This window comes from Bombus vosnesenskii, unplaced genomic scaffold (assembly GCF_011952255.1).
Source record: "Bombus vosnesenskii isolate JDL3184/JDL3185 unplaced genomic scaffold, Bvos_JDL3184-5_v1.1 scf7180000013883, whole genome shotgun sequence".
Lineage (NCBI taxonomy): Eukaryota > Metazoa > Arthropoda > Insecta > Hymenoptera > Apidae > Bombus > Bombus vosnesenskii.
This window is the reverse complement of record NW_022883264.1, coordinates 1,332,456-1,359,796: the sequence shown is the minus strand read 5'-3', so window position 1 is coordinate 1,359,796 and position 27,341 is coordinate 1,332,456. Positions and strand designations below refer to the sequence as shown.

The 27,341-nt window shown below is 39.3% G+C and overlaps 1 long non-coding RNA gene across 1 annotated transcript in view; it reads left to right on the top strand.

Annotated features, from left to right (window-relative positions):
* The window catches only part of LOC117239068, a 53,203-nt gene extending 28,609 nt beyond the window's left edge, over positions 1-24,594 (top strand). Inside the window, exons 2-4 of the long non-coding RNA XR_004494347.1 lie at positions 19,613-19,732; positions 19,816-19,930; positions 24,420-24,594. This is a non-coding gene — a long non-coding RNA (uncharacterized LOC117239068). The remainder of the gene's footprint in view (positions 1-19,612; positions 19,733-19,815; positions 19,931-24,419) is intronic.
* The last annotated feature ends 2,747 nt before the right edge of the window (positions 24,595-27,341 follow it).

Sequence of the window (27,341 nt, the reverse complement as noted above, 5' to 3'; positions counted from 1 at the left end):
GCTCCCCTCTCCTTTTATTTTTCCCTCCCACAAACTGTAACATAATTGTTTCTAGTCGATGGTCGAAGCAATTTTTCCTCTTTTTTGTCTGCGTTACAATTTGTGGAAAAATATTGATTAAGAATTGGGGAATAGGACACGATCGTTGGAATAAATTTTTCATATTAATCGAAAGATGTTGAATATCGATAAAAAAATTAAGGAACACCACATTATATAAACGCAGTCGAGTGCTTTGATCGTCGAGCGAGGAAATTGCTGTTTTCCTATCATTTCTGAGAAACGAATAACATGGTAGCAAAGTATCGTCGATTGATCATTTTGAAAGAAGTCGATTATTATTGCTTAGGAAGATTTTTGCTACTTGAAACGTAGATGAAGAGATTTTCAAATAGCAAGGAAGAGATAAAGAAGAATTTGAATACTTGAAATATTAATTCGAATGAGTCAGTTGATCGTATCGCATGTCGAGTTAATTTTTTCAATAGTGTCTGCCGTTTTGCATAATCTTGACATTTTCTAAATTATCGATTCGTTTTATTAATAAACGATATAGGTCGGAAAAGTGGATTAACTAATTACAGGAAATTGTCCGAGATATTTAATATACAGCTGATGAATGGAACGTGTAGGCAAACGTTATAAGTAATGAATACACATCAGCTGTTTACATCTACGATATTTATTTTGCTACATATCTTCTATCGTACACAGACGTGACATCGTAAGGTAAATGAATAATGTACGAACATTATTGACCACGATGTTATCTAGGAATGTGACAACTGATAGAGGTAATTGATTAATACATTATTCAATTTACCATAAAATTTTATTACAATTCCAACGAAATAGATGAATCTGATCGGTAAATACTTGGATATACAGGGTGGTTGGTACAAGCGGAAAGGGGGTGATGCTACGTGAAAAAAGAAGTCGAAAATATGAAATAAAACTTTTTTCTTCTTTTAATTTTAATTTTATTTTAATTAATTTTAATTTAATTTTATTTAAATAACGTACCGCACTCGTACCGAGCGAAAATTCAAAGTCGATTTTCTCGAAAACAAAGCCTCGAACGAAAAATTTTTATTCCATTTTTTCGACTCCTTTTTTCGCGTAGAATCGCCCCCTTTCCGCTTGTACCACCAGTTTTACCAACCACCCTGTAGAAACGTAATACTCGAAGAAATGAAATGGTCCGGATCAACGCCGTTAATGCAATAATTTTCCTGCCACGTACATACTTTAAGAAAATTTCGTTTAGCAGATTTTTGTCCTGCTAAATTTGCTTTCACCGATCCGCCTAAGTTTAATAAACAGCTTAATAAAAATTGACGATCTGTTAATGACAACTCTCAGTCCTCATTCGCGTTACAATCACGTTACATTATACACACGTGGCGTCGTTATTCATTTCGACTTACGTTGGCATTTGTCAAACGAAGCGATGTTGCTCGCGCAGAAAATCGCTCGTCCATTCGCTTTCTGTGTTTCCTTTTTCCTCTAGAATTTTGATAGCCTAACGAGACGTAAAAGTGGACAGTAACAGATAATAGAACGTGCTGGTCGATTCTTTTTCTAACGAGCGAAATGAAGCGATTTTCATCGTGGTCCGGCGAGTTGTACTCGAGCATAATAAATCAGCGTGTCGCGCGACCAGACTTTCGAGCACCAGGCATTGATGGAAATTTAATCTGATGAAAAAGACACTCGAGTAGGATTTTAATATCGCGAATCTGTCAGGAACAAAGCGGCACGCTCCTCTGCGTCACCGCGTGATTAATAATTTATTATCTGTCTATTGGTGGACAGCGAGTCGTTTAGCGTGCCATCGAGCTAGCAGCAGGGAAATTTAGTAATTTTCACGCTTGTACCGATCGTTCTATTCGCTTTTATCGGATCCGCCCTTATTATATTATCGCATAATAAATGGCAATAATATTTTGTCGCCAAATCTTCCAAACATTTCTTCTCGCAAGAAATATCTCTCTGCTTCTTCGTACATCATTTTGTTCGTCGTTCTCAGGCTGAGGATTCTTCGTATTTGATTTTAATTGCCTAACTTGCTGGCGAAAGTTACACGTACAGACGAATTTAAGATGGAGCGTGTGCAGCTTATTGAAAGCTGGGAATTCCATACGTTAGAATTTAATGCACGTGTCCACGCTGCTAAAATCTGTTTAAAATTTCCACGAAGATGATTCATAATTCGTATCGCTAGAAAAAAATGTACAAGCATATCCGGGCGAAATATTTCTCTTGCTGGAGAATTGAATGAAAAAGAATAGAAATAAAGAGCGAATCGTAAATAAAACTGGCGGGAAAAAAGAAGAAAGAGGAGGCAGAAAGAAAGAAAAAATTGCGGTACTGTTATGTGATACCGACGTTTCGGTGGTCGTTGAAAGTCGAATGCAATGGTCGGTGGGGAAAAAAAAGGAAAAAGTAGTATGATTTACCGTCGATTTTCTATTCCCAACGAGCGAGACCTCTCCAATATTTAGATGTCAATTTTTCCTTGTTCAATGTTTTATAAAAGAGTTGGACGCGTAGGTGGGACGAAAGTGCGAAATTTTTTTACGGCTATTTTTCACGTCAATATGTCTTATCGCACTGAGTTCTTAACACAGCTACGATATAACGATTTCAAATCGAATATTTGATGCTTCTTTCGTCGCCACGATAAATTTCAATTTTATATAATCGTTTGATTACATCGCCTGGAGAATCTTGTCTTTGAAAAATACACCGTACCATTCATTTTCGACGTGAAAAAAAAAAGAAAGAATGTATTTACCTGATAAGCGTGATATAATAAATACGATGTTACGCTGTGGTTGCATTGATTTTGTGTTTCTCTTTGAAGGAAAGCGATTTTAATCCGCGTTGCAGTATGCAATCGATAAGCGATAAACTGTAATTTTTCCGATAAACTATTATTATACTAATTGTTACCCACGCTTTGAAGTTATTTTTTGAAATTAACTTCTTATATATGGTAATACGTTAATTAAGATCTCTCGCAAAGATGTGCATCATAGCGATACACGGGCTACTGATTTAGAAGGAATAGCGTGTATTTTGTAAAATTGTTCCTTATTAAAAAGCTGATTCATACGAAACTTAAAGAGTTAAAAGAGTAGACGTTTGAATGAGAATTAATTTTTTTTTAATTATTCAACGATTATATATTAAAATACATACAATATTATACGGCATATATTATATCAAACATTGAAAGTAGCTTTATCTATAGTCGTTTAAATCCACGCTTCCTCGTAATTTCAAATAGAATAATTTTTCTATTCAGGATATTCTGCCGTGTTATTATCCACATTCGACGGCGCAAATTTCACGCTATCGAACAGCTTAAGTTAATAATTCCAGGTAAACGCGTACAGTTGACGAACGATTTATCGTAATTCGTCTAACCAGCAATTATTTCGCAGCTAATTTTAAACCAATTACAAGCATTTCAGTGTATTCTCTAAACGATCTATTAGGAAAATCATTTACTCCTTTAATTATAAACAACTTCTCCTATTAAACGATAATTATTAATTACGCAATTATCGATAGAAATCTAAAGAGAGAGAGAGAGAGGGAGAGAGAGGAGGATGACAGGAGAGGAACAAAGTTGCGAATTTCTAAAATGCTGTCGAGAATTAAAATTCAACTCTCTTGGGACTCGTTTTACATCGATAGCTCTATAATTAGGAAACTTCAATATTCGTATTTATAAAAATAATCCTTCTCCTATCACGTACTCCGTTTCACAACTACCATGTTATTATGCACGTTCGACAGTACAAATTTCACGCTGTTGAATAACACACACACACGGATCGTTAGGGTTTTTCATTTTCCTGAACGCGCAAACATACAACTTAGATTCTAATTCGAGTTCTCGGAAAAGGATCTTATGGTAAAAAGAAAAAAAGAGGAAAATTCTTACGACTCATTTGCGACAATTTCTCAACATTGTTTTTACTTCGTTCTTATAACATTTTTTCGTTATATTCGAAAAGTCTGTACTCTACAATTTTAATACGCTGTTTTACGTCGCAGATACTCTCACAGTCGAAAGAAAAAAGCGGCTCGTGCGTTTTGGAATGTTCACCAGAGAAATGTGTCTCGTCGAACGTCTTATTTTTCCCAAGGATAATAATCAACGTTTAAAACACAAGTCGTGTAGCGTAGACTTGTCGAGAAGGAAACATCCCGAGTGCTACGGAGCTGCTGGCTCTGCGATGAAAGTTGCTCTAGCTTAGCAGCCAGCTAGAAGCCTGTTCTCCGGCTACTTTCTAAATTTAGGCGGTCTTGCTTTCACGCGCCGAATTTCTGCGCGAAATCACGTCCAACGTAACGTGCCCCTAAACGCGGTTATTATTCTTGACACGCGTTAGCCAACAACGTTGATCGAGTCGCCTAGAAAAACGCTTGAACAATTTGCCCGCTTTACGTCCACTGCTACGAACGATGATTCACTGGCGACGCGAACAACTAACAGTTTGTTGTTTGCGTTTAATTGCATCGAGGGAACTGTTAGACAGAAAAAGAGAAAAGGAGCGACGAGAGAATTTTATGCCGAAGAAATTTCATTTTCTAGCAGATTTCTTTCTTCGGAATATTATATCGTATCTGTTTGTTTCAGTCTGATGGCTTAGAAATGTTTCACTCTTGGCTGTGTACTGGTTTATAAACGTAAAACTAAATTTCCAGATGATTGTACTTCTCGATTTCTTGAGAATGTGTTAAGGAATAGGCGTGAAGGTTGGAATTTATTTGTTCACCAACGTGCTTTTTCATTTCACCTGGCTAATTTGCTCGATCGATCGCAATTGTTCAATTCGTCGCTCGCAACCGAAAGACTGGAAAGCGATGAAATTTCAAATGAAATCTGGTTTAACGTGGAATAGATAGAGAGACAGGGCACGTACGATAAAATAATTTAATATATAGTAATATTGTAATATCCTGTAATATTTTAGAATATCGATTCTGGTTAATTAGCCTCGCGCTGACAAAAGCGTTTCACGTTACTTGAATTTAAGCAATTTAAAATCAAGTTAGCGATGAATCGAATACAGAAAGCTGAGATATATTCGAAATTAAAAATAGTCGCTGACCTCTACGAAACTATTATCGATCAACGAGAAACGAAGGAATAGTTTTATCGAGGAATAAACCCATTTTTATATATTGCAATTGTACCAATCTTTGCCAATACAACGCTTATTTTCCCCCAGAAACGGAAACCTAACGAACAGTTATACTTTTTAGAATTCAATTTTTCTTCTTAATAATGTTTATTAAGACCGGAGTTTAGAAAAAAGGTTTCTTATATTTGAATTGAAAAAATATCTGTATCTGCATTTTTAATTTTGTTGGAATTAGCAACCGCGATCAGCGAGACAACCGCTTTTCTTTTGCCAATTCGCTCAGATCAGTTCTTTTCTCACGACCACTTTCTCACTTTTACAGCAAACTTTGACATAGATTTCCACAAAATTCTCTGTCGACCCTGAAACAATTAGGATTTGTAATAAGAACATCAGGAATAAAAGATTTCACGCATTACATTTATCTATACACAGTACATTCATTTATTACACCGAATGAAATTGACGATTTTCGTCGTCGTAGCTATCGACGAATCAAAGGATCTCGAACTAGCGATAAATCGGAAAACTAAAACGAACCAAACCAAACAAGGCATAGACACGTAAAAACTCTTTCTCTTTTGAACGTTCCTCGATTCCTCCACTTTCGACCGTGACCGAAACGTTTCTTTGGAAGGCCCCTAAAGAAAAAAGAAAAGAAAAAAATAGCGGTAACGGGACTCGTAGTAACGTTCACGCTGGTACAAGAACGTCGAACGATCGAACCACCGTTCGTCGCTCTGACACGAACCAACGAAAGAGGAAAAACACGTACGTTGGTCGAACAGTGAACGCTAATGCTCTCTATAAAATACTCTGGCGATACCGACTGAAATTAACTCGCCTGAGAAACCGTTGCGAGCGTACGGCACACCGCCGGATGTGTATAGATCGTGGAGTATGTGATTCACGGTATGACTCAAGCGTTAGCTGCAAGAGAAGGCGCGCCTGGATCGCGCGTTTTCTAACTGGCCAGTCGCAGCGCAACTTAATGCCCGTGGTAGAAAGATACGACAGGACTGACCGAGATCGCCGTTCTGGAATCTCGATTTCTCGGTGCAGCTACCTGTTTCGACACCTGTTATCGATATCGCGCGTGATATCCGCTAATTACGACGAGATGTTGTTGCATTTGTTGAAGATAGTTATGAATATTACGGAAGCTGCGACTCGTTGGCAATTTTTCGTTGCTGCCGCCAACTGGTTCGATAAATTGCGATCGCTTGGGGATCAGGCGATTAGATAATTAGCAGATTGCGGCGGATGTTTATCAAGACGTATGTAGATTCACGTTTACGTTGGTGGAATCGAAGAAACGGAAACCGAACGGAGATTTCTTCTCGATATTACGAAAGAGCTGTGACTTGTTAACAATTTTTGCTTGTTTTTTTTCCCAACCAGCCTGGTAGATTGCGATTAGATAATTAGCAGATCGCGGATGTTTATCAAGACGTATGTAAATTCACGTTCACGTTGGTAGAACTGAAGAAACGGAAGCTGCATTGAAATTTGTTCTTGCTATTACGGAAGTTATGACTTGTTAGCAATTGTTTCCACGCAATAATGACATCAGTTGGAATCAATGAAATTAGCCAATTGATAGATTGCGGATGTTTACGAAGATGTACGTAAATTTACGTTTACGTTGGTAGAATTAAAGCTCCATTGAAATTTGCTTTTACTATTACGGAAGCTGTGACTTGTTAGCAATAGTTTCCACGCAATAACGCGATCAGTTGGAATCAATGAAATTAGCCAATTGATAGATTGCGGATGTTTACGAAGATGTACGTAAATTTACGTTTACGTTGGTAGAATTAAAGCTCCATTGAAATTTGCTTTTACTATTACGGAAGCTGTGACTTGTTAGCAATAGTTTCCACGCAATAACGCGATCAGTTGGAATCAATGAAATTAGCCAATTGATAGATTGCGGATGTTTACGAAGATGTACGTAAATTTACGTTTACGTTGGTAGAATTAAAGCTCCATTGAAATTTGCTTTTACTATTACGGAAGCTGTGACTTGTTAGCAATAGTTTCCACGCAATAACGCGATCAGTTGGAATCAATGAAATTAGCCAATTGATAGATTGCGGATGTTTACGAAGATGTACGTAAATTTACGTTTACGTTGGTAGAATTAAAGCTCCATTGAAATTTGCTTTTACTATTACGGAAGCTGTGACTTGTTAGCAATAGTTTCCACGCAATAACGCGATCAGTTGGAATCAATGAAATTAGCCAATTGATAGATTGCGGATGTTTACGAAGATGTACGTAAATTTACGTTTACGTTGGTAGAATTAAAGCTCCATTGAAATTTGTTCTTGCTATTACGGAAGTCGTGACTTGTTAGCGATAGTTTTCACATAATAATGCGATCAGTTGGAATCAATGAAATTAGACAATTGATAGATTGCGGATGTTTACTAAGATGTACGTAAATTTACGTTTACGTTGGTAGAATAAAAGCTCCATTGAAATTTGTTTTTACTATTACGGAAGTTATGACTTGTTAGCAATTGTTTCCACGCAATAACGCGATCAGTTGGAATCAATGAAATTAGCCAATTGATAGATCGCGGATGTTTATCAAGACGTATGTAAATTCACGTTCACGTTGGTAGAACTGAAGGAACGGAAGCTGCATTGAAATTTGTTCTTGCTATTACGGAAGTCATGACTTGTTAGCGATAGTTTTCACGCAATAATGCGATCAGTTGGAATCAATGAAATTAGACAATTAGTAGATTACGGATGTTTACGAAGATGTACGTAAATTTACGTTTACGTTTGCTTTACCTACACTTGCTGTCTGTTTATCATATCAACGTGAAGAGATCATAAAACTTGAAGTGTTTATTTAACAACTCGTAGTAATATAAATTAATTTAAAAGCAATGTTAATAACAAGTAGACTCGTTTAATTCAATTTCATATTTTGCACGCTATGTACTGGTCTGTTCATCCAAAAAATATATTCAAATGTGTTAAGCTTACACTTAAACACACGAACCTTCTCATCATCTGCTGATAAGCCATTAGAGCGATTGATATGATTCGTCTCGTGTCTTTTCACTTGAAAAACTATACGCGTACGACTATTCCTTCTACTTTGAACTTGTTAACCGTGGAGCAAAGGCGCACCATATGTGTGACATCTTGCTTTTTTCTTAACGTCTTTAATGGTGGCATAAATCGTGCGGGAATGCTCGAATAGTTTAAAATCTATGCTCCTCGCGGACCTTCCATTTACGCTTTTTGTACAGCAGCGTGCCTCTTACGGTAAATTTAATCCTGTTAATCGAGTGCGTATGTCGGTCGACGAGCTTGATAACAAAATTGATATTTTCTACGATTCTAAAACGGACTTGATCGTTGCCAGCAGTTGTTACTCGTAATAAATGTTCTCAATTATCTTTATCCATTTTGTTTTCTCGTCTGATTTATCGTCTACGTTTCTCATCTTCTTTCTTCGTCCCGCATACCGCTGGATGGCGTTTCTCCTCGGTAAATATGTGCTATATCTTAATTATATATCGATAGAAAAATGCAAGCTAACAGAATGGAAAGAAAAATCATTAAGAAGAGCAGCAAGGTATGAAGGGAAAGCCATAGAGTGAGAAAAGGAACGAGTGAAGCAGTGCATAAAGGAAAGAGAGAGAAACTAGGGAAATAGCCAAGAAGGGAAAATGGCAAGAAAGAGAAAGAAGGGACTAGAAGAGGTGAGAAATGGAGGGACACAGCTGGAAGCAAGAGAAGAGCAAGGTAGGATGACAGCGGACCAAATTATAGAAGAAAGAAGAAAGAAGAAAGAGAGAAGCAGAAGAGAGGGGGGAAAGGATAAGGGAATCCAAATATAACAAACACTACAGAAAAATCGCCAAAGAAGAGTCACCAAAATACTTAGAAGGGAGGATGAAGTGGAAGGACGGAAAGATATTAGCAAGATTCGGATGTGCAAACAAGACCAAAGCAAGGGAATGCTGGAAAGAAGAGGAAGAAAAAAGGTGCAGGGTATGCAAAAGGAAAGAAGAAGATCTGAGACATGTAATAGAAGAATGCGAAATAACGGGAGGACCAAAGGACACAGAAAAAATACTAAACGAGACTGCAGAAGGACTAATGGAACTAAAAACGATAATAGAGAAGAGAAAGGCAATACAAGACGGAGAGGAACGACGATAAGCACAGCAAGGAGGCAAAAGCCCAAAAGTTGCCATAGTTTTAGAGACGGAATAATTAAGGAAGTGCGATATAGTAAAGTGGATAAGAGCGGAGGTAGACATATAAGAAGCCAAAGCCGAAGGGCACGGACTAAGCAATAATAAATGTGCTATATTTTCCCCATAATCGCAACGAAATGATAATCACATACGATAAGAAGAAAAAATATATAACAATCCTATCGATAACTAGCAACAAACGCAGTGCCATTTCTGATGATTCCGGGGGCCCACCTTTTACCTGTAACAGTCAAATGAGAGTTCCCTAACGTTCCTAACACGTACGATCATTCATCCAGACAAACGCTTCTGAATCCGAAGAAAGAATAACAGAGAAAGCCATAGAACGAACAAGTATCACGTCTACGCTACGTATTATGTACTTCGTTCCATTTCATCGTGTTTTATCAGTTATCTATGAGCTCTGTTAATTCCTGCGATGCGCGCGGAATGTCCGCGGATCATCCCCTCGCAGCCGCAAGGCCTAGGATCGGTGATTCACTGTGAGTCAGCGGTTCGTTTCGTCGTATTTAATGTGCTGGAAGCGGAGAATGACGCGGGGTAAAGCAGGAACGCCGCAGGTTGATCAGTCTGCATGCTATCCGCGCCGTGAAGCGAAACTTCCGTGAACTTGTACGCTCGTCGTTGGACGTCTAAATAACCGAGAGCCTGTCCAGTTCGATACGTGTGGCGTTGAAGATACGAGCCAGCCAACGAGTCAATGTTCTTTGTTCTTGGCAGAGATTTTCACGCAGACCCGACCGTATTACGTAACGTGGAACGTCGCAGACCGAAGCGACGCCATTCTACTTGGACTATTCTACTCTCGATAACGCACACACACACACACACACACACACACAAAAAAGAAGAAACAGAAAAGAAAAGGATTTATTACTGTAGCGTAGGACTAGAAGGAAATATTCGAGGAAATTCGTGAACTCGTCGCGTTCGGCTCATCCTCTTTCACGATCGAGTCTCGAGATCGTCGAGTATATTTTAATTGGTCACAAGTTAACGAGTATGTCGATTGATCGAGACGGAGATTAGACGCAATTTATAGGAAGCTTTGATTTTGTTATCCTGTTTTAAAATTAAGTTTGCTTTATTCTCGGGTTCGATGAGTGTTATAATCGACTGGTTGGAATTAACAAGATCCATCGATTCTTTAATGAGATGCTGAAAGAAGTTTGAAAATGCATAGTCGCATGAAATTACAGAGTTTGGTCGCTAAGTTTCTATTATTCGAGGTTCATGAGCATTATAATTGACCGAAATGAAGATCGGTCAGAATTAACAGGATTCATCGACTGCTTGAATATTACAGTTCGTACAGATTGCTCGATAAATATGAATGGCATAAATTATAAGTACGTACGTGAGTACTCTTGCACTCGTAAGTATAGGATATCCGATGAGTTTGTACGAAACGCGTGATAATTGACCCAGATTGTGCGACAGATTATTCATCTGTGAGAATTTTGTACTCGTGTAAAGTTAACGAATAACACGTAGTTGAAAATATCCCTCGTCGAATAGTAATTCGTGCAAATTTTAATTCCCTTTTTACTTCGTTTTAACTAATTTTTCTTAAGTCTGTCGAATGATATTAATACTACCATGAGAAGAATCTATTAAAACAAATTAATACCAATACGTTGTACGTAATATTACTGTTGTTGTACGTACGATATACTCAATCGATACGTCGTACAGTACTCGATACAGAATTACGTGCTCAATGCATAGTATTCATAGTAGCTCGCGTATATTGCCTACTTAAGTATCTTACGATCAAACAGCTGGCAATATCTCTTTGAACATTAAGTTTGGATACTACGTATCTATCATCGGTTTGATGGAAGGCTGATACGGCAATTAATTAGAAATAGAAGATTGTTGGCCACTTGCCATTTAATTATTAACGTTCGAGAATTTTGGACCGAAAACGTAAACAAGCTATTATATATTATATATTTGGCCCGATCGTCGCACAACGGGCTATGCCCGTGATACTTACGTTTGGCCCGATCATCTGCTACGGGCTATGCCCATTTAGCTTTGGTCTTTACCATTCAGCTTTGGTCTTTACCATTTGGCTTTGGTCTTTAAGAGTCTCGAACAGCGTATCGTTTAGGGGCAAAATTAGGGTTTCATGGATCCTCAGATGGCGACTTGTTCTTCTCGTCAAATAGTACAATTTTATTAACAACGATGAAAGTAACAATCTGGTGCTCGAACATTCACTTTCAGAATCCATTGTTGGAGATACCGAAAGACGGACGATTTCCTCGATTATCTCAAGTGTTGAAATCGCCTCACCAAATTCTGCCAATCCAATCGCGCGACAAACACCACGCAGACTACCAATTGTCAATGCGAAAATCTTGGCTTAACGCGGATCTTGCACCTGGTCGATGGAATCGTTGCCACGCTGGCCAACCCAGGCGAAACTGCCGTCCGGAACATCCATCGGCTTGCGTCGATCGTTGGCAAACTCCTGGTCTCCGCTTCCTGGAGAATCGTCGTCCATTCGGTTGGCTACGGGGAAGAAGGTCGCCGTGCTTTCGGTCGTCGCGATTAGGGTGAAAAAGCGGCCAGGCCATACGTACTGACGTATATATAGGGAAGGGTGGACGAGGAGCGCGAAGGAAAAGCAGCGAAAGATAGAGAGGGAGAGAGAGAGCGAGCGAACGTGAGAGCGCGAGTAGGTGAGCGAGAGCAAAGGAAAAGGAAAAAGAGAAAGAAAAAGAGAAGGAGAGACACTGCGAGCTGGAGAGGAAGAGCGGAGAGGAGAGCGAGGAGAAAGAGGAGGTGGAGCTTGATACGAGGACGTTGGAGAACGGCCGTTAGATATACACAGTTTGTGGCGTCGCCGTCGGACGTCCTCGGGCGACGGCGCCACCGTCGCCCTCGTGCAGGCGTCCCTCGGCTAAAGTAGGTTAGGTCGATGAGGCCACGACGATGCCGCCGCCACCGCCGCCGCGGTTTCTGCGCAGCGGTCTCGATTCTTCAGCTGCTGCCTGCAACCGTCTTCCTTCCTCCACCGGCGGACGATGATTCCGCGAATAGTCACTTGTAGTTACGGTCGCTCATCGATTTTCATAGTTCTTCGCCATCGCGGCATCGCGGATGGAACGTTTACTTGGACGAGATCGAGCGATGACGATACAAACTGAATCGTATCGATTATTTGGCATCGATGCGTATTGATAGGTAGGTGGTGGAATATCGATGCACACGGTAGCGGGAATAAAGTTATAAGCATCGATATTATCGGTATCGGTAGTCGTCGTTCAATTGGAAGCAATGAAACGCGACAATGAAGTTACATAGTTTGTTTGAATCGAACCTTACGAATATACGAGAAACTTAATTTTCTTTAACATCGAACCTACGTACATGGAACGTGGCTGTGGAATATTGAACTTGATTATGAAATAGACCAGAAGCAATAGAATGGTAACGTGAACGGAGAAAAACAATAATCTTGAAAAGAATGGCAGAAGAATAGGAAAAATCGTGTCGATCTTTTTCCTCTTATGCGATCGATCTCGAATATCAGCGGTTCTATGACGTTAAATGAAATTTGCTGATGTTGTCGATAAAATTACGAAGAAAGCCAGATTTCTCGATAAATATCGTGTAATGTAATACTAATATTTCGCACGTATACATAGCAGATTCTCTTCTGTTGTCGCCAATAAGCTTGTACTTGATGCGAAATTGAACTGCGATAGAGAAGAAATTCGCAATTAAGGATGACCAGCGAGCCACTGCTGTGAAATTGTAATATTCACGCAGAAATGGCGAATCGTATTATGAAAAGTCGCGAGGTAGTCGCCGATGGACACAGAGAAGTCGATATCTCATCTACTTGCCTCTGATAATTTCGTATTCGTAGGACCGCGTCGAGCCGGAACGCTTTTCAGGGATTTTAGCGCGTTTTAATATTTGACCAGAAACGACGGGAATTCGTGAAACGGAAACGGATAGTTTTCGAGTAGTTTCCCAGGCGAATCGTCGAAGTCAATAATAGTTAGTTCGAGTTACAAGCTCATCGGTTTTTCTATTTCGCTCTGCGCTTCGTTTTCCACGTTTCAAAGGTTGTGGAGGATCGTAACGAGATCGCGATATCAACATCTTTTTAGTGCCACTTCCGCCAGCTCTTTCACATGTGTACAGATTTTCGTGTAATAAATCGTGTAACGAGCATCTAACAAGCAATCGATTATCATTACAAATTGTTAATTCTACTTTTACTCGTCATTTTACCGATCGTTCCATTACATTTGCTTTATGCGAGAATTATTTTCGTCTGTCGGAAAATACCTGGATAACGATACTTGTTATTACGAATTATTAATTCTGTCTCTACTATGTAATCGTTTAATTATACATCAAAATCGTTTCTATCCATTTAAAGATATTTACCACCCAGTAGATACGTTTAAGAGGTATTTTTACAGATCCACGAGACGAAGAAACCAGTTCAGCTATCCTAGACTACTAATGGTCGCGTGTATGGTCACTCATAAAGCCGCGCAATTGATTTTCCTATTCCTGCCATCTAGTCCCTGTCCGCTCGAAAAGCGACGATAACTCGAACTTTCTCTTACCGAGTTTTCGAGTCTAATTTTCATCGTAACACGATCTTCGATACATCCAAATACGATTTCAATCGAATTTCATCCTTGATTTTTAACGTTACGAGGGAATCACGACGCTTGGCGTTCAAATTTCCCGCCAAGGTTATCACCAGTGGCGCAGCAACTCGCCGCTTGAGCGGGCAATTTTTTCCACCGTTTCTCCGTCCATCAGACGTTTTCCAAGCGATGATTCTTGCTTGGTAATAAAATATCAGCGTGAAAGCGCGAAGAAACGGGCTATCGTTGGAAGGCAAAAGCGAGGTTATCATGTAGGCCACGTGACGTCATATCACGGTCTGTTAACAAAATGGCCGCCACCACGACTGGACATGGGGTTATCATTTGGCAGAAAAATTCTCAGCGCTCGCGCGGCTTATGGTCGATTCGGCAAACCGCGACTCTTTGTTTATTTATTCACGAGTTTATTTTAAGGCGGCGCCATTAACGATAAAGCCATTAGCGACCATCTAGAAAGTACATAATTAGTGATTTCACATGTTTGCGAGGTTACGCGATAATCGGTTACACGCAGTCAGCCGGGTTTGTCTGTTGAAAAAAAGTCCAAGAACTGCGAGCCTTCTAACACAAGCGACGAACTGGTTTTTTATTATTTTTTTTTTTAACGTTACGTACGTAATATACGTATGCAGTGTATTCACGTTCGTCGCTAACGTTTCTCTCGTAAGCGATAAGAATGAAAAAAAGGCGAAGCAGGAAAACGATGAAACTGGAATAAATAGCACGCGTTGAACATATATCGTGTACGGTAAAATTAGAATACGATACAGTAGAATTAATCTGCACTTAGATCGAGCCGATATAACGTAATTGCTGATACGAATCAACATCTTTGGGAAAATTGAAATAGATGTATTTCGCGATGTATTTTGTTAATACGTTTTATGTTCATTTGCGAGAACAAGTTAAATTTCGTATCGGGAAACGTTACCATTACAATTAGCAAAATGATCTACAGAAATTGGAGCGATCGCGCTTATTTGGCTCATGACGTTATTAACACGATCGATCCAGTTTCATGGAGTTTGAATTATGATTTATAGCCATCTTATTTTCTCTATTTTCCATGTACTTTGCAATTCGTTCGGGGACACAGTTTGCAAAATTTACTGATTCGTCAAATAGTAATTTTGTTCGTATCTATACGGTACGAAACCTGACACGAAGCTACATGGTATATATTTTTAATTCACAGTTTACTATCGAAATGATATAATGGGATTTAGTAAGATTTCAGAAATATCGTTCAGTGTGGCGTGCACGACGATAAAACTATTGATAGTTCCGTATGAGTAAGAACGAGTGATAAAAAGGATGATAAGTTGCTATTCCGAGCAGAGATCCACGCTGATTGTGCATATTGATGGCTATTTACTCCGCAGTTTCGTTGTTTCTGTTTCCCTTACGACGCGTTTTATAGTACGAGGAAGTTTCTGCGATTCTAAGCACGTGATAATAAATTAAACACTGCAGCGAATAATCTGCGCTGCACAAGCTGGTCTCTACAGTTTGATCAACTAAGACATGTGCTCCTTCTATTATCATATTGCTTATCTTCTAAAAGGAATTTCCATTTAATTCTTTCTTACGATAATATTTAGAGCAATAAAGGAAAACAACAACAACAACAAAACAACAACAGTTAAAACAACTGTGACGAACAATCCGCGTTGTAAAAGTTGTTTTATTCTCGAGAATCTTCGTATATTGTCATTTACCATGAAGAAAGTTGTTTCCTGAATTTTTTCTCACGACAACATTTAAAACAAGACATGCGCTCTTTCTGTTATCATATTGCTGAATCCATTTAATTCTTTCTTACGATAATATTTAGAGCAATAAAGGAAAACAACCTGTGATGAACAATCCGCGTTGTAAAAGTTGTTTTATTCTCGAGAATCTTCGCATATTGTCATTTGCCATGGAAGAAAGTTGTTTCCTGAATTTTTTCTTACGACAATATTTAAAACAAGACACGCGCTCCTTCTGTTATCATATTGCTGGATCCATTTAATTCTTTCTTACGATAATATTTAGAGCAATAAAGAAAAACAATCTGTGACGAACAATCCGCGTTGTAAAAGTTGTTTTATTCTCGAGAATCTTCGCATATTGTCATTTGCCATGGAAGAAAGTTGTTTCCTGAATTTTTTCTCACGACAACATTTAAAACAAGACATGCGCTCCTTCTGTTATCATATTGCTGGATCCATTTAATTCTTTCTTACGATAATATTTAGAGCAATAAAGGAAAACAACCTGTGACGAACAATCCGCGTTGTAAAAGTTGTTTTATCATTTAGTCATTTGCCATGAAGAAAGTTGTTTCCTGAATTTTTTCTTGCAATATTTAAAACAATCAAAACTACATGCTGTACTGAATAATCTGTGTTGTACAGTTTTGTCAGCTGTTAGAACGCGTTATTGTATTATTCTGTTGCGATGTTGTTGAAAATCTTCACGTATTATCTTCCTCCATGAGAAGAATTTCATTTTCCAGTTTTTCTTACGACAACGTTTAAAACAATAAGTTTTAACACATAGGGAACACGGTAGCTCGTAAATTACTATTGCAGCTGAAGTATAAGTCGCGTTTGACATTTACCAGAGTATTTATTGCGTCCTTTCCAAATCGCTGATGCTGCTCATTTTAATGATCGTATTTATATCACGAGCTGTGCTGCAATAAAACGCGCATAGGGCAATAAATATTAGTTTCAAGTAATTAAGTATCAATGTTACTCTTTGTGTAAACGTATTGCTCGACGTGCACCTATAGTTAGGGAATCGTGTTCTTGAGTTATTCAATACTATGAGTCACACATACGAGGCAAAAAAAAAATGATTACAACTCACACATTTCCATTGCTCGAATAAAATCCTATTTAATGCGCTACTTATGCACTGATTAATTAGATTGACGCGCGTAATTAGTTTATTTTGTTTGGTCTCAGCGACGATGAAATTTATCTACACGAATTTTCTATTGCAACAAAATGCAACGTAAAAATCGTGCAAGAATAAAGAAATTAAACGATACGAACATACAGACACGTGTATATGGAAATAAAAACTTGACAAATATACATTTAATAAAACTATCTTTAATTCAGAGCGTATTTGCCTTTGTTATTTTTCGATGTCGCGCGAAAAGTGTATACGGCGTCGTAACATTTCCAAATAAATTTTACTATTCGCTAACGGCTGTCCAAACAACAGAATGCGCCACTTTAAGAAAAAAATTATCCAATGAGATATCTTTGTTCCTGCGAGAGTTTACATCTGTTTCACTCGAACTCAATCTTTCCATGTTCCATTTTAATTAAAAAGAAGCCCATCTTTTTCTCACTTTGCAACGGTTTTGCAACGCTTCGCGCAGCTCACTCCATGTAATTTACCGTAACTGTTCGTTTTAGACCAGGTGTTAAACAGTTACATACGTAGAAATCCCATAAATAACTATCATGTCCGTTCCATTACTGGAAGTATCGTGCCATCATAAAATACCAGTTACCAACTAAAAACAATGATTGGTATCTTGGAATTGTTTCAGATCGTTTAAAAGCTCAGAAGAGGTAGAATATTCAGATAGTGAACAAATCAAGCATCATTTGAACGACCCAGTTTGCTTACAAAGTAGAGATGCTATCAATATGTTAAATATCGTAATATTTTTTTATCGATATATTTATTATATTGCCATTCTTATTTTTACATATATTCATATCCCTTTTACCAATATCTTAATGATTTTACCGATATATTTATTATATCGATATTCCTATTTCCTTTATCAATATCTTAGCGATTTTATCGACATATTTATAAATTGATATCGATAAGTTAGGAATTTTATTTAGAATTCTCAATGGGAATTGATTGTAAATAGTGCACCAAATGAAAAAAGAAAGTTAGAAATAATCTATTGGTAATTCTTTAACCAAATTATATTACCAATCGTAATAACTTATTAACATCAACTCGTAAATATATCGATGAAACCATTCGGATGTTGATAGCAATAAGAATTTGATAGAAACATATGGATGAAAGATCGTTAAAAAATGAATAAAAGGAGCAGCGATGAACGAGATACAGCGTGCAACGAGTAACAAAATCACCATCGATTCTATTCACGTAATCTTCTCCAAACCTATGGAAATACGTTTTAGTATATCAATTAAACTTCGTATAGTTTTATCAGTTAACTGATGCAACTTTAAAAGATGAATAAGAAATTATCAAAATGTCGAGCGAGCTTCAAGTAATTTCGAAGCTCCTCGTGGCCGTCATCGTGCGCGATTTTTAATTCCAATTTAATAAAAGGAACAATTTTCCTTTTTCCTTCCCCTTGTTATATCGTTTATTTTGTTTGTTTCGTTCTGATCGAAGGATACAAGGGCTTTCACGCTTGTTTTACGTACCAAAGGATGATCTGTCGCTTGCGATAAAACTAGCCAACGTATTATACGCACTCGTATCGGAATATTTAACTGGCGAGGTGAAACGCTTTGGTGAAAATCGTTTAGAGCCGAGAAAAATGGAAAAGCGGAAACGAGCGCCTGGTTACGGTCCAAGAAGCTTCTCTAATTCCATCGTCTAATTTTCCGGGTTTCGGCGGCGCGCAATTTTTCGCCGTTGGACGGGTCGCGTGTCGAGGTCTCGACCAGCTCGATCCTCTCGACAAATTTGCGTTACATGGAACCCAATAAAATATCGAGTTATTCAGTTTATCGCAGGCAAATGAATTCACCGTGTGTGTATATGGAACTCGGAAAAGGGGTCGGTCGTGGGCCGCGCTGCTATCGAAAACAAATTCCCGAAATGTTTGCGTGAAAGGTGTTTACGTCAAAAATAAATTTCCGTAATATTTGCACCGCGTCTCTATATGTTTGCCCGTATGATTTTTCACGACCGTTCGTTAACGGCTATCCTGCGCCCGCCAGCGCAATAATCGCGCACGATAATTAATAATCACATGGACTGCGATTCCTGCCGTGTTAAGCAACTTGTTTCTAACAACAGATTCCCCTTTCGTGACTGTTAAAACGATACGCCAAATGTCTCTCATCGGACGAGCCGCGCGGTATATGGAAAATAAAAGGGAAAGCTTAAGAAAACCTCTGTGAATATATTAGCTGATACATATGATATACATATACGTAGCAACACTTGATTATTGGAATTATATCGCTGGTATTATCGTGCGATATGTTGCACAAACGCAGACAATAAAAAGAATGGGAAAATGGTCAGAAAGAAGTGCGAGCTCGTACAGAGTTTTGAACGAAAGACGCGCACACGGTGGGTTGACGCGTCTTTATTTTCGAGACACGAAAGGGAAAGCAGCTTCTTTTAATCTCTGTCGTCTTGTCACTTTGTTTCGGTTGTTTGCATTTACAATTTGTCCCATTGGTAAATGGTAAACATTTCGAAATGAATATTTCTCGCATTATAAATAGCAAACAAAGAATTTATTTCTTGTGCTGTGTTTGTACAGCTTTTTTTCTCCCTTATCTTTGTTCGTAAAATATATCACGTAACTTGGTTTCAGGGAAAAATCCTGCCACACCATCCACGGCGGACGTAGTCGCGAGTCACGTTCAAGTTTGTTTGCAACGGAATAAACAGCCGCTGATTGGTCGAAGAAGTAACAGAGAGCCGGCCTGCACGCGTAAGTTTCATTGAAAGCGTTTCATTAACGCCAACCACGGCCAGATATTATTTATTCTACGCGGCTCTTATCTTTCGATGAAGAAGAAGCAATGACGGAGGGCTGTCATCGAGCAGAAACTCCGAGGGACGTTGATCGCGATAGCAGCGGACGCTTGAAAATGTCAGCGGACCAAGATAATTAGAGGATCATCTCTGGGTTAGACGCTTTATCCGTTTCTCTGAAGCACGGTATCTGTTAAAAGCTCGTTTATTTATTTCCAGCATTTATTTATTTATTTACCAATGGATTATCTTCCCGAAATAGAAGCAATTTATTTTGTTGATTGCTGGCAATACTGCGGAGTAGCGTGCATCCCTTGGAATATTTCAATTTTCCTCTAGTTCGCAGTCTTTTTACACATTTTTGACATTTTTACCGAAGTCGAAAGTATTTTGTATTTTACAATTTGTCCATCTGGACATTTGGCAAATTTTTCTAACTCAATCGCTAAATAATACGCGCATAGCCACCTCCAGTGGAATATCCTCTTCGAGGTGACCGAAAGGAGGGTCGTTTTTTTATTTCGGAAATATTTTTTGTTTATTTCGTAGACCCTTTACGATCAATTCTCATTGAGAATTACGAGTAAATTATTATTTTGGCGTGGTACTGTAACTTGTTGTTAACTCTTGTATTATATCTGTCACTGGATTTGCATATTTCTTCTTCAAGGTGCATCTATTTCTTAGAGCTTTTCATTGGAATCGTTGGAATTACTCGCTGTTCCTCATAGGTGCATACAGTCAGATATCTGGCCCATGATTCAGATCCTGGGAACAGCGCATCGTAGATAGATCCAAAGAACTGAAACCAAAACTAAAACGAATTCTACTAAAGTATGGCGCACGAAATGAAACCTTTTTCAAAACTAATTTTCAACATTTAATTATCCAAATTAAGCATATGCACTTACTTATAATACTTATAAATTATACCTATCTATAATAAGTATTAACTTATCGTAAATAAACAGCCATGCCACTGCGCCACGTCAGAAAAATTACTGAAAATTCTCAACGCGAGAATTGATTGTAATTCAACAAATAAATAAAAAAAAAAAAAAATTTCATCATATCTTCTTTCTGATCTCGCGCTCTTAGACCACCGTATGGCTTGCTCTGCATCCACTAGAATCCTGCGCATGGCGTTAGGTTCGTGTCACCGTTAAAATAAACGCTTTTGACAGAGAAATCTTCCCGTAAGCTACAGATCGCATCGTCCTGAGTAATTAAAATTAAAATTTCATTCGGCTCTTTCTTCTTCTTGCGGCAAGGACGATCTGTGACGTATAACGTGGCGAAATAGACGACAGAAACTAGAGATACTCGGGGAAAAAGGTACGTCATATTACACGTACACGTACACACAATTGCAAATACCTGCATAGTACATACAGTGTGCATATAAAGACCATATTTTTATTAATATCTGCCAACGTTTATTACATCTATGCGATGCACATAGCAATCCACGCAATGCGCATACAAAGCTCATACTTTTTAATTGCACACCATTTACAAGCTGTCGCTGTATTTCGCGATACCTTTACGCCACGTTGTGCTTTATAACACAGCGTGTCACGCACGAGCTTCCTTCAAACTAATTCAAAAATTGCACATCTTGAGATCTTCTCGCCGATTGGCCAAATATTCGGCATCGAGAAGATTGTTCAATTCGTTTCTGAAAATTCCTTGGAAATACAATTTTCCAGTCGTCGACGATAATCTCCGTGCACGATATTACTGGCAGTTACTCGAAGAAACATCTCGTCTGCATCTTCCACCGATCGGTTTGTATCATAAATTCTCATCTTCCAACTTAGCGTGTCTTTTCCCTCCAAAATTGCGCACCTTGCAATTTAATACTACGCTAAAGACTGTGCGCTTGAAACGACTCGCCTGGCTATCTCAGCGCTGTTAACGCGTCTTGTGACAAACGAAATACAAATGCAGCTGCTTGTTCTCTGTGTACAGCGGCTATCAAGACCGCGAGCATACGATTGAAAAAGCGAATGGAAACAGCGTTACACGGAGCTTAATTACATCTATCGAAGGAAGCATTGCCAAAATCGATATGTAATATCGATAAAAGCCATCCAGCTAGCGATATCTTCTCGTGTTCGATTTAAAATAAACCCGGCGGTGCCGATTGTCTCCGGCTCCATTCGTTCCTCTTGTTTTCCTGCTCTTTGTCTCCGTGTACGTCCATGTAAAATGAGCACGATTAACGCTCCGCCAGGTTCGTTAACTAAATCGGTTGATGATGTGAAATTAACGTGCGAGAAAATTCATTGATCGAATCGGTTCGCCATACCAAACTAATTGTAAGCCTTCAGCGACTTTCAATCGACGATACACGCGATCGCAACTTATTTCAAAATTCATTCATTCGCGAAACGGCTTGGCAGAGATTTTTCGTCGGTAGACTCTTTTTCTCGGATTTCAATGTATCGACAAAGGGCATTTAGGTTTCTTCTATCAAAGTTGGAACGATAGCAGGACAACGATAGCAGGATTCTTTTTTTTATTTATTTATTAAAATTACAATCAATTCTCGCGGACGATAGCAGGATAGCAGGATATTAATCAAATTATGCAGAACTCGAAGCTTTTTCTATGATAGCAATACGCGTGAACATTAGAGAACTTCACGTTATCAACGTTGTCTACTTTCCGCGCTGAAATGTCGTTCGCATAGTTCACTTTAAGTTGCGTTTACGTTTAGTTTTATTATGCGGTTGATTACGGTATTACGATACTTGGAATAATTTGTGACACTTTTTAAATTGATATTGAGAAAAGATACCGAGGAAATTGGAAAGCGTTGGCAGATTTTCGAACGAAAAGGGATGGAAAATGGAAAAAGGAAAACGAAGACAGAAATGCGTATTTATTAGCTTGTTGTTGTTGGAATGGCGGATTTCACAAACGTGTCTGCACTGTACAAAGACTACAGGACAATTACACGGTAACTTACATTTCCCATTTTGATAGGACAATGGATATTAAAATTCACGTGACATATGTTGCCGGTTAATTGTATTATAATTGTAATTAAAAAATATCGATAAATATAATACCGAAATAGGGAACAACGTCGAGTCGAAGCTTTCTACTCTGATAATTACAACTTTTCATTCGCGATGATTGAAACATATCGTTCGATATTCTTCTCAGAAAATGTACGGAATTTTACTTTTAACGAGGCGAGTAGTAGGTCGTCCGAAAAGTTTCTTTCTTTCTTTTATATTATTTCGTCGAGTTACGTACGATCATTTCACAGACTCGGTTTCACGTCTGTACGAAGCTGCATCGTTGTGAAAAACAGCGAAAGAAGGACACTTTTCGGACAAGCTGATATTTCCATTTTTCGCGCGAATTCCTTGATCGATGGCATCGTACCGCGAAAATGTATTTCGCGGTCGCATCGTGCGATGGAAATCGTCGATTCCTCGAAGCGTCGCGTAACTCGACTTGCGTCACGCAACCAGTCGCATTAAGTCTGATTAGTTTGATAATTATTGGCCGTGTGCCGTGTTGAGGCTGCGTGCGAGCTGCGTATTCCTTTCACGCGGATCCCAGTTGTCGTTACTTTCGTAAAGAAGACTTGCAAACCGTTTTTAAGCTGCAGTTTGTCGTCTGCTGTTTTCCGTATTTTTCTCTACGATTTGTCCGTCGATATCTGTCAATAGGCTGCGCGCGTCTATCCATTTACGAGGAAATCAGAGGTGTAAAAATATACAGAACGCGCGCAAATACAAGATTATGCGAAATATTCGAAGTGATCTTTATTTAGCTTTCGAACACTCAGTCGCGTTCATAGAGATGTAAAATTCTGTACACAGTGGCGATGTGTGACGAATAGATTGCACGTGTGCACGTATTTCAGGCGTTCCAATTTTCTGTTTTTCCTCGCGCGTAAGTTAGAAGAAGGAAGATAGATCGCTATAGTTCTCAGTGTAAATCGTAATGCTTTGCCATTAGCGTGAAATACGTAAACGTTGGCTGGAAGATCATCGTTGGAAAGGAAGTTTGTTAATCGTCTTGCTAAACAGAGATTCGTTCTCAAGCGACGGTGTTATCTTCTGTCAGCTCGGATTTGTACGCTGTTTCACGTTTGGAAAAATCTTCCAAAATTCTCGAACACATTTCCAAGTTTCTAGAATATCGTGCAATAGTATTTGTTGCTATTTCTTACCCTGATCCTCTCTCGTTTGATCGAAAGCAAAGTTTCGAGAGAAACGTGGGAGAAATGAAAAATTACGCGAGACTATTGCTCGTGGACGACCCGGTATGCGGATGGAGGGTTTTAATGACATTGGACAGGTAATGGAAAAGGGCTGGAAATTTGAGTACATGAGAATTCTCGCGTATTTATGGATAAAATTTATATTTAATATACTGGAGGTTTACATAGTTGTGGAATTCCAGTGGAATAAAAATTTCGTTGTAATTAAATAGTCTATTTCAGCGTGATCGTTATGTCAATAATCCTACGATACATTTGTCAACGTAATCTATCTTTCTGGCAAAGAAGCGATCCATTTTTTGCAGGAAAGAAGCTTCGTATAATTAAAAGAGCTTAATCGATCACAAATGATAATGCGGAAGGAAAAATACGATAATAAACATTTGCATATCCGTAGATTTGTCTCGTTATACGCATCACATCAGGCTGATTAACCAGCGAATGTAGAGTGCGACACAACTTGCCGGTAAAAATTGCCGCGATCGCGCAAAACGCCTCTTGAAACTGGCGAAAAACAAGCTTCAAAGTGGACGCTGTAAAAAGTCCCGCAAGAGTTATGTCACTCGAGTCGCCCCTCCCCCCTCCGCCCCCAATGAACCCAACAAAGCAATCAGGAATAAGCAAAATGGAGAAAGAGTGAAATAAAAGAAGAAGGGGACAAAAAAGGAGAAAGAACGCCGATCGACGAGGGACGAAAAAATACGAAACGAAGGGTCGAAGGGTAAACGCTGACGCTTTCAATAACGTGCAGATGCAAGCTTGTTACTGCTGGTGATCGTAAAGCTTCGTTCAGATTGATCAAGTTGTGTGAATTGGAGCAATTAAAAAATCAAGTAAGTCGAGAATTCCTTTTTAACGCGAATCGGTCGTTGGCTTGTCGCGAAATATTCTTCAATTTCTTTTTCGAAATTTCAGTTTGTTGGAAATATGCTGAAAGCGCTCGCGCAACGCTAAATAATTAGCCAAGGAAGAAGTTGCAGCTTCTACATTTCGTACTTCTTATTTCATAAACTTTCCTTTGTACGTCACTGTGCACAACTTTGCCCGCCGCCCTGTGAATCCAGATAGCCGCATCCGATCGAAAGTTATTCTCGAGAAAAGTGACTCTCGGTGACGAGCAACCAGCCATCGATCTCAGCTGTATAAAGATCGATCGAAGCTCGTAGATCCGACTTTCGCCTCTGATCTGATCTCGCCAGGTAATCTAGAAATCTTTTAGAATTAGGCCTGGAATTTCTGATCCTAGAAAACACCAGTTGGCGTTAACTAGAATGAACGATAAGACGAATGAAATTAAGCGATCAAGTTGGGCTGACTTCGAGTGACTCTGCTCTGAGCAAAGAACTCACAGCGGAGAAACGTTCTTCTATCACAACGTTGAAAAGACCATAAAACCGGTAATGATTCGACCTGATTGCTGCAAGCGTGCAAACACACCCATAGTGTAGGTCCAGAAATAAATTCAAACAACAAAATAATATTCAGTTTCAATGCGAATATTCTGCCGCTTGACGAACATATGGATCGACAATTTTGTGCTACCTGGCAGCGACGACTTGACCTCGGCGAAATTCGCAGACGCGTCCTTCTTCGCTTAACTTAATCGCCTAATCTACGCAGATGAGAATCAGTAGCGGTACTTAATGGCGAGTGTCTAATGACTGTCGCAAGCGGCAGTCGCCCTCTCGTCGTTGTTCTCCTGTTTCAATCTTTTTTGCTATGTTTCGCGATGGTTGACGACGAGAACCAGCGACGATTCTTCGTCGGACGAACGAAAAGCGAGCGAACGTGCGCGGCGACGCGCTGGACGGTCGAACGATTCGCAAAACGCCGGCTGCCAGGGACACGCTGGTATGAAGCGAATGGAGGCAATCCCTTTATGGCACGGCCGAGGAATTTCGCGAGATTTGATTGAGCGGCCACGCATTTTCGAAAGTATTCGCCGGTGCGTGAATTCGGGCTCCGTTTCACCGCGCGACATCCGTCCGCGTTTTTGGTCGCGACGGCCACCGGGAAAAAGAGCAGACGTGGCCAGAGAGGAAGGCAACAATTAAAATGTTTGCGCGCGCGCTGCCACATTCCAACTGCTCCGAGCTTTTTTTCATCCGGACCAATACGCCGCGTTCGATCGAGGCTCGATTAGCTGATTCATTGGGTCAGCTGATTAGCAATGGGATCGGAAATTGCCGGCAAATTCGAACCGTTTCGATCGCCATTGCCGAACCTCAAGACGCTCGAAAGTCTCGATCCGATCTCGGGTCTTCCGCAGTCTGTCGAGTCTCGATCGTTTCGGAGGTGTTGATGCGGGATATTGCATATTCCTGGGACGAAGAAGAGTTTGAGAGTTGAGAATCTCAGAGTGGAAATGATTTTTTAGCCGCAGTCGAGGTTCTACAGCTACGACTATACACGGTGTATCTTGTTGTTTGCTTCGTTCATTTACTTGGGACGCTGCGAATGTGACGCGAGGTAGAAAATTCTGTGCCTGGAAGAACGATTTCAAAAAGACGTCACACAGCCCATTTCCAACATAAACGGAAACAAAAGTGGCTGATCGTCGTTTCTACGACACAGCACGATCGAGACTTGTAAGATACCAAAGACGATCAAGATTTTCCGGATGACCTGCAAGATGAGCAAGACTCAAGAAACTATAAAGACTCAAGACCTGAAAAGGCTCGAGAGACTATAAAGACTCAAGACTTGGAAAGGCTCGAGAGACTATAAAGACTCATGAGACTATAAAGACTTAGGAGACTATAAAGACTCAAGAGACTCTATAAAAACTCAAGACCTGAAAAGGCTCCAGAGACTATAAAGACTCATGAGACTATAAAGACTTAGGAGACTATAAAGACTCAAGAGACTCTATAAAAACTCAAGACCTGAGAAGGCTCCAGAGACTATAAAGACTCATGAGACTATAAAGACTCAAGACTTGGAGGGGCTCGAGACTCTATAAAGACTCATGAGACTATAAAGACTCAAGAGACTCTATAAAGACTCAAGAGGCTATAAAGACTCAAGAGACTAAAAAGACACAAGACCTGGAAAGGCTCGAGACTGAGGCTCGAGACTGGGAAACTGTCTGGTTGCCAAACATATTGGCAATAATCTGTCACAACTATGAACTATTTATAGTTATACTAACCAGTATTAATCTTGCTATCTTAGGGTACAGGAGGAAGATATTTGACGCTTCGTTTATACATTATAAGACTTAATAACCTATCCTCGCGCTATAGTGAGATTCACACTCAACGTTCCAGCTAAAATCTTGCGTCATTCTGAACTGTACATCTGAAGCCATCGTACATAG